Here is a 9,174-nt window from a genome sequence, read left to right as displayed (position 1 = left end):
TGCATGCTTTTGCTCAGAATATGCACAATCATCATATGCACGCTAACCATAAGTAGGCACATGTTGCTGCTTTTGCTCATTGGACCCATACCACCAATCATGGTACTCATAATATCCATGGGAATGACCATGTTGTTGCTCATAATCACACTGATCTATCCTTTTAACCACAACCATTTAAGCAACTTGAGTTGTAAGGGCTACAAGTTTGCCATTGATTGCCTTGGCATGCATGTTGGTGAATGCGATGGTTGAGATCATTTGGTCTGTCTTAGACATAATTGACTGTGTTGCTCAAGTAGTTGATTGTGGTTCTTAGCTCGGAGAGCTTATTCTCACCAGAGAGTAGCATTCAATGCATTCATTTGGGGATGCCAAGAGTGAGAAAAGGAACTAGAACTAGAAGCCACGACTGATTTTATCTAGGACTTGGTCACTATTGCTACCACTCTGTAATGTTCCAAGCAAATTCCATTTTCACAACCATCTAGACAAACTTGCAAGTCTAAATTTCAAGCTGTCCACACTTGCATTTTCACCCCTCATTCAGGTAAAACACTCATTAGTAACAATTGCTGTGAGTCAAATTTTAACTTTGCTACAACCAAGTCTAAAACATGTATTAGGGGAGAGAGTTGCTGCAACACTACTTACATCTAGAATAGCACAAAGTATGGTACCTCCTCCTATAGTTTCAAATTCTCGATCACTTGATTCTCATTAAAGAATGGTACCACAAGATGGCCATATGAGCTTTGTATGACTTTTGTGAGAGTGCACAACTTCTTTCCAATTTATTTCATCACAACCCTAGTGCAGTACATGTCACCTTTTAAAAAAATGTCAATTAGTAAGATCAAATGGAACTTTTTCACATAGTTTTCTGATCATGCTTTTTAATGTGAAATTCATGCCGCAACTCCTTGACAATGCTCTTGCTTTCTAAGTCCAAGGTCTTCACAGACTGGGTTCAATATGTTGCGAGACAAAACATTCACCAGAACAACCACCCATGGAGAGTGTAATAGCCTTAGATTACCTTATTCTTAGAGTTGTATCTAAATTCAATACATAAGGAGGGTTGTAGGCCAATTATTTGCATATGTGGAAGAGATGCACAAGGTCTAGGAAGCTATAAGTGAAGTTTTATCTTTGTTCTAAGCTGGGCATAAAGTTTAGTGGAGAATACTACTAGTACCAAATCATGCTTTACTGAGAAATTGCAAGAAAAGAGTTAGTAATCCTAGTAACCAATATGAAGAAAGCTACACAACCAGATCCATGCCAACCACTTGTATGGAGTATTGTAGGGGGATACTGTTGGTCTTTAGGGCAATGTTGCTAGTCTTTGAGAAGATGCAGCCTTAGTATCTCGAGATCTAGTTTGGAAAATGGCTATCGTAGCCTTTGCACTATCTCAAATTTGAGGCAGCTTAGCTACAATAGCTCAATGATTGCTTGGGTAGCACTAACCAACCAAATGAATGGTTTTGTCCATTGGCCATTGCATTAGTGGTAGACATATACATTTACTTCGCAACCCTATATAATCCCAAGCTTAAGGCGGGAGCTTAATGCTTCACTTGGAGATTTAAGAGGGGCACATGTTATCAAATTAAGATTGCATCAAGCATTTGCAAACCATTGATGGTGTGTAGATCAAAGCTTAAGAACTACTAAAAACCATAAATAGTGGGATGAAGTCATCATCATAATGTGAATACATTAAACAAGCATTTTTGAGGCCACTTCATTATTGCCTAGAATCCCTCTCTTTCTAGAACTTGGATCTTTACAAGCTAGCAACAATTAAGAGCCTTTAATATGCCTTAAATCAATCTTTCTAATGGCATAAAGCCTTATGCAAGATCTTTCTCTTCATAGGTAGGTACTCTTGATGCTCTCTCACTAGGAAAATAAGTGTCAAGTCTTACGGGTTTATATCCAGTTCCAGCGTTGTCTTCAATTATAGCATTATCTTTGACTTCACTTAGCTTAGGGGAGTGCTTTGAAGAACAAGAAGATTTTTACTCTGATATTCATAGGTAAATGCTATTTAAACTGAATAATGACCACATGATAACAATTGTGCCATCCTCATTCTTAGGTGGCAATAGAACTCACAATTGCAAGGAGGTTTTTTAGTCCTCAGTTTATCTTTTAAGCCAGTGAGTGGCCTGCTTTGTTGGAGTAATATCTACAAAAGCAAGTAGCTTCATAGCTTCCAAATTTAAAAGTCCACCAGCATCATTTATTACCTATAGAATGGCATACACCCTATTGAAGCAAACCTATCATGAACTAATGAGCTAGTAAGAGAATCAAGAGTAGAAACCATTTTGTACCATTAACTTCATCCAACTCAAGAGGCAATGCATACATGAACTTGAGCATTGCCAAGAACACATTAGATTGCACATCACTGATGTGGACCTTTGTCAAATAGCCCTCATACATTGGTAAAAATCTTTGTAAAAGGAGCTCATAGGGGTGATTTGGGTGTACAGATCCCACTTGAATAGGTCCCATCTATTTAGCAAAAAATTGTTTATCTTTGCAGGCAACTAAATAAACGCAAGATAGTTTTTGGGGTCTAGATATCAAATGTGTTGATGCCCCAACTCAAAACAAGACAATGCAAAATGCTCTTTTGTGCCTTCTCCATTTGGTAGCACAACATCTACTACTTCCAATGCACCTTCTCTTTTGGCAGCACCATGCCTACTCGTGTATTTGGTAGTGCTCTTGCATTTGTAGTGTCAGCTCCGTCATTATTTCATAATGTGTCTCCCATTGCTATTTTTGGTGGAGGTGCTATTGGAGGAGGGGGAATATTTGGTAGTTCCACGTTGACTCAATCTGTAGCATCGTCAGTGCCCTCTTCTGGTAGTTTGAGCACTTCCAGTGCACTTGGCAAGTTCATCCTTTAGCAAGAAGATGATCCCAGTCTAGCTTAAGAAGTCATTGTCACACTAAGACCTTTTGTTTGCCTTTCTTGCCTACATCTTCATAAGTATTGAGTAGAACTTCTCAACCTTTCATGAGCCTATGCACACCAATTTAGGGCCTTCTGGCTGACATTCTTCCTCTTGATGAACTATCGACTAGTGAGACTGAGCTCGGTATGAGTGGCAATCTTGATGGACAGTAGTGTCTTGTTTTAATAGGAAGGAAACATGTGCTAAAATGGTAGGGGAGAAGAAAGACACCCCTGGGAGAGAGGAGGCAAGTAATAGGGTTAGAGGAAACAAGGCATAGCCATTAGAGAAGGCCACGCATGCCTGCGATGGGTGTGTATAGATGTGATGCATGGACATAGAGAGAGGGAGAGATTTCTTGATGTAGCTTCCATGAAAGCTCTCAAAAATGAAGAAGAATAGCCCTCTTTTGAGAAACGTAGCTGTATTCTCCAAGTCTTGTGAACCTTGTTCAACTAAGAACCCTTAAATTTTTACCTCAAAGTTGAAAACGACCTACAAAATTTAACATGAGTACCTCCAACTTGGCCATGGTTCTTGTGAGATCTCCAAGAAAGGCTGCCAGCACCTTGTGGTACTCCATATTAAAGCTTCTTATAGCTCTTGTCCCTACCGTACCTATTTGACTAGGTTTTTTTTTTTGGTAAAATATAACCAGATATGAGAAAAGAGAAGAAAGAAGGGACCAAAGTGGCTCTGATACCGATTGTAATGAAGGAGACCAAGGAGAGAGAAGGAGAGAAGGGAGAGACTATAGAGAGAAAAGAGAAATAGAGAGAAGAAGAGAGAAGAAGAGAGAGAAAGACTAGTAGAAGAGAGAGAAAGATAGGAAAAGGGAGAGAAAGAGAAGGGAAGACATGAAAGCTAGAAGGAAGGGTAAAATAGACTTGATTATTGATAACTCATGCCCTAATCTATTCTCCTAATATCTTAAATATCCCATTAGTGTAATTGAGTATTCCTGTGCTAACCTCGTATCCTACCCATCTATCCCCACTCTTTTACAACAACGGGACCTATTGTGAGACTATTATAAGGCGAAAAGTAATAAGCAAGTTGCTTTTGAAGGGCATTGATACATGAAGGGTCAGATGTTTGAATGTGGCCAATGTATATGTATCATGTTAGCAATTGTGACAGTGGGAAACTATCAGTGTTGTGCACATTTCGATGCATCATATTGTTGTTAGAATATGATGAAAAACATTTAAGAGAGGCCATGTCACCATAAGTTGTGGATTTTGGATCAAATTCAATTTAGACTTTGGCAATCATCAGAGTTTCAGAACCGAACTAGGAGTAATTGGAATTGAGTGTGGAGGGGGCCAGTTCAAGGTCTTGAAGGCACTTTGAAGTGATCCAAAATGGGCACACTAGTCCATTTGCACAGTAGTGCTGCAAATCAGAATCCATTGATTGGATGTGGAAGGACATTTCCTTATAAATCAGTAAGGCAAAAAGAATTAGATGGAGTTGCATGAAAAATCCAAAAAGAGTTGCTCTATCACATCTTCAGTTTGTTGGGAAGCTTGCCCATACAAGTCTTAAGGACCAGCATCACTTTTCCTCGCTCAAAGAGCCACTTCTTGGAGATGTGATCCACTTGGTGTTTTTGCCAAAACTAGACTTCTACCAATAGGTAGGAACTTTGAGTCAGATCTTCATCCAATTTTTCTAGCTTGTCAATTCAAAATGGGAGGGACTCTTGCAAAAGAAGGCAAACTTCCACAATAATCCAGAGATCATGAACAATGAACTTTAGAGGCATGATTGCATTGATACCAAAAGCAATATTGTAAGGGATAAGGCCTATTGCCACCTTGAAAGATGTATGGTAAGCCTATAATGTTGTTGGGAGCTTTGTACCCCAATTTATGTTGCTCCACTAGCTTAGTAAGGATTTTGCATCGATGGTCATATGCTTAATGACTTTATTGATAAAGTGACTACCATGGTCACTTACCAATTTCATCGGGCAACCATAGAGGGTAAAAATATCCTTGAATAAGCACTTAGCCACTGTCTAGGCAAGATTGTTCAGGAGTGTCGAAGCTTCTACCCACTTAGTGTAGTAATCAATTGTTGTGAGGATATATCTGTTCCTGGTATAAGATGCCACCGATTTGATGGGACCCAAAAATTCAATCTCCATTTTTGAATGGGTTCTAGGACGAGATCAAATGAAGTGGTAACCAAACCCAATTGATGAAGCTGCTGACAAGAATCACACTGTGAAACAAACTTGCAGACATTAGCATGCATGGTAGGCTACCATAATCCTACTTGTTGGATTTCTTTATTATATGATGTTAGCTGCAAAGTGACCTCCTGCAATTCCTTGACGAGCTTCTTCCAACACAATATCTTTCTCCATGGGGAGAACCACGTGTTGTAGTAGTTGGGACACAATAAAGCTAGCCCAAGATAGATTCAAAATGCTAGCTGCAAAGAGCTAGTCATTTGCATTGGTCCATTGAAATGTGGTCAAGGACTTGTCTTGTGTCTAAGAAGACCAACATTTCCTCGTACCATCCAAGGTAGTTAGGTGGATCAAGTGTTGGACTAATAGCTATTGTAGAAAAGAGTTGATTGCTCAGGAAATCTTCATTGACTTTTGAAGGAGCTTCTCTAGAATCTAGTCAGGAGAGAAAGTCTATAATGACAAGCTAAGCTCCCAGTCTATGCACCACTTTAAAGTCAAACTCCTAGAGCAATAGTATCCATCTAGCCAAGCATCCTGTGATATTCTACTACTTGACCAAGTAAACTAGGATAGAATGATCCACATAAATAAATAAATAAATGGCTAAGAAAATAATATCAAAATCTCGTAGTTGAATAAATCATCCAAGGCACTTCTAGTTTTTCTCAATAGAGGAGAGTCATATGTTGGCATAAAACATGGGTCGGAACCATCCATTAGAATCTTGCTACATGATCACACTACCACTTGCAATATTCAATGCATCCACAAATACACGAAATGGTTTGGTCCAATTTAGAGGGACCAAAATTGGAGCATTTGAAAGGAATATCCAAAGATATTGGAATGGCAAATCCATTGCCTCATTCATGATGTGAAGGCCGATTTAGAAATGTGGGCCACTTGATTTAGAGGAATGGCCACATATGCTAGGAGGTATAGATGCCATCCATGCCAGCAAACTTGCTCTAGAAATCACACCACAGGGGATGGGGAATCTAGAATCGTGGCTTGTGTAATAGCAGTCATCTTGTGGGGGTTGATAGTAATACAATATCTTGAAATGACAAGGCTTAACAAAACACCATCCTTTACATAAAAAACACACTTCTTCGAGTTAAGACTAAGACTTGCTTCTCGATATCTAGTAAAGCATAACTAAAAATGATGGAGTGTAGGAGTGCTCGGCCAAAGACACTAAATTCATCCAAAAATACTCTCTTGAAGTTGGTTAAGTAGGCCCAAAGATTTCTTGCATGTCTCACTACAAAGAGACCGAAGCATTCTTTAAGCTAAACCACATCACAATATAGAAAAATACTTCCCATGTCATAATGAAGGCAGTCATGGGTTGATCTTTAGGAGCAAGCCATGCTTGATAGTATCTATTGAAGCCATCTAGAAAAGAATACATTTCGTAGCCAGCTACCCCATCTAAGATGTTGTCAAGGGATGGAATGGGAATCCGTAACTTCTTGTTTTTCTTGGGGAGATTGACAATTGGGAAAATCCAATTTGCTTGATCTACTGGAGTAATAAATCCAATATGTTGTCAAGGGATGGAATGGGAAATGGGTTTGGTATAGCAGCAACAACATTCAATTTCATGTAATCCACGTAGATCCGCAACTTCTTGTTTTTCTTGGGGAGATTGACAATTGGGAAAATCCAATTTGCTCGATCTATTGGAGTAATAAATCCAACTTAGAGTCCTTAACCAATTTGTCCATGTGTAGATTCATGTGATACCTCTACATATGAATTGGAATAGCATCCGCTTTGGGCAAAATCTGATGCTAATAGATCCTACTAAGGATTTAATCCTTTCATTTATGAATAATCCCATGCAAATACATCCTTAAATTTGTAGGAGGGTAATTAGGTTTTCAAAACTCAAGTTGCAGATAAGCACTGATCTTTACTGGCTTAGTAGCTTTTGGACCAAGATAAATTGTAGAAAGTGCATCCTTAGCAATCCTCATCAACTTTTGCATTTGTGCTTCAAACTCTCTTTCCTTCCTCAATATTGTTGCTATATTTGATTTGGCTGTAGCTACAACTTATGCCGCTTCTCCTTCGAAGTTTAGAATCATGACATTTATACCTTTGGAAATCCGATTCTATGTTGGTATTGGCTCTAGGGCAGGACAAAGTAGGGGTTGTGGATCCAAGTATTGATGAATGATTTGCATGACATCAATAAGACAGAAGGGTTCCAAATGTGCATTTGCTGCTAGAAAGCAACTTCCTCATTATCATTCAAGCCATCCATCATGTTGACTATCTATGCCCCACTGGTATGCAAGTTGTTGATGGAGGTCACATTAAAATAAATAAACAAATCTAATTTTGTTGTAATCTCAAGGAATTGTTAGCCAATCACAATCCCAGTTATGATTGAACTAGGCCCGCTGCAACTAGGGCCGTTCGACTAAGAGGAAGGTAATCCTCACTTGCATGCTCCATATTCAACACCGCCAAAGGAATGAGAGATGAAACACTTGCTACTTCCAAAGAGACAATTCCAAGAGGCCGCACTCTTTGCTCATTTTCCATGTGGAAAAAAAAGGGGGTTGGTTTCCACTGACTTGACCCTTGAAGTGAAGAGACAAATCATGGAAATAGTGGGGTCCGACAATGAATGATTGTGGTAAAATCAGCTACTTTTGGATGTGGTAGTAGTACGTACATGAAACATTTCTATCAAGCGGTCCTTGAATTTTAGGAGATCCCCCCCAAAGGAATAGTGATAGAGAGACAAGACCAGTCCCCATGCGATTTGTATTTTAGAATTAGTTGTGAAGAAGACTAATCACTTTCCTTCTGCCCTTGCAGGTATTGACTTCGGACCAAGAGTCAGCTATACAAATTTTGCATCACGATCCCTTCGGACCAAGAGTCAATTGCATATTCTGCATCGCTATTAGTGCTCCTGTGCTTCCTTCCACTCTCACAGGTATTGAATCAATTGCAGATTATCACTGCGGGTTTCTTTGCCATCCACTTAGTGACTTGGTGGCATAATTTCTCTTGTTCTACCGATGACATTTCTATAGACTTCTATGCTATACTGCTTTCATCTTTTTGTCCAATCAAATAACCACATTTACTTTTAGCTCAAGTGGCTCTTTGATTTCCATCATATTGACTAAAGGCAAGGGATTCTAATCCTGAGTTTGCCTCTTTTGAGCATCGTATGCTTGGGATTGTAGACAATTTGATCTCTAGTGTCCTTCTTGCATACAAAAGAAACATGGTTTATATGAGGGGCAGTAATTTCCTCCTCGATCTTCTCAATTCTTTCCTTGTCCTCCACAGTGCACACCGAGAGATAGATAATCCTTTCAGTGTAAGCAACTGCTGGTGCCACTACTGTAGATGGTTTGGGGGTATTCTAGTTGGTAGGCTATGCTCCTCCCCTATTTTGCCATGCCCCAGCATGTCCCATTTGACTATTGGCATTGTATCGATAAACCTTTGTATTGTGAATAGCCATATGGCAAATATCACGCCATTACTGATTGAGGCCTCAATTGGTTGTTGCTAGATGACCCGGATTGTGGCACTTGGTACACTAGAGGGTTAGATGACCCAGATTGTGACACTTGGTACACTAGAGGGTTTTGATTGCATGCTTACGAATGCCCTCTAAGGGTTTGTGGCCCTTGTCCTTCCTCTTAGACTTTGTGGGCCTTTGCCATCCCTCATCCTAGAGTCCATTTCCTCACTATTACTCTCTTTCTCTAGGTCCAAATGAGAACATGAGTCACTAGATTCTTGATGGCAACTTTTGTCAGTAGATTTAGCTGATTTCTTCAACTTTTCTAACCTCCTTAGGCAGAAACATTTCAACACGGATAGCCTATTGATAAAAATAATGCAAATATGGACCACACAGAGCTTTCGAAGCTAAAGCTTTGTAGATATCTTGCCTAAGCCCTTACATATATAATGAGTGGAACATTTCACAAATAAGTTGTGTGTTTAGAGACA

The sequence above is a fragment of the Lygodium microphyllum genome, chromosome 29 (genome assembly GCF_053477565.2).
Source record: "Lygodium microphyllum isolate KBCC chromosome 29, Lygodium_microphyllum_v1.1.10, whole genome shotgun sequence".
NCBI classification, from domain to species: Eukaryota; Viridiplantae; Streptophyta; class Polypodiopsida; order Schizaeales; family Lygodiaceae; genus Lygodium; species Lygodium microphyllum.
Note: the sequence above shows the minus strand (reverse complement) of the source record.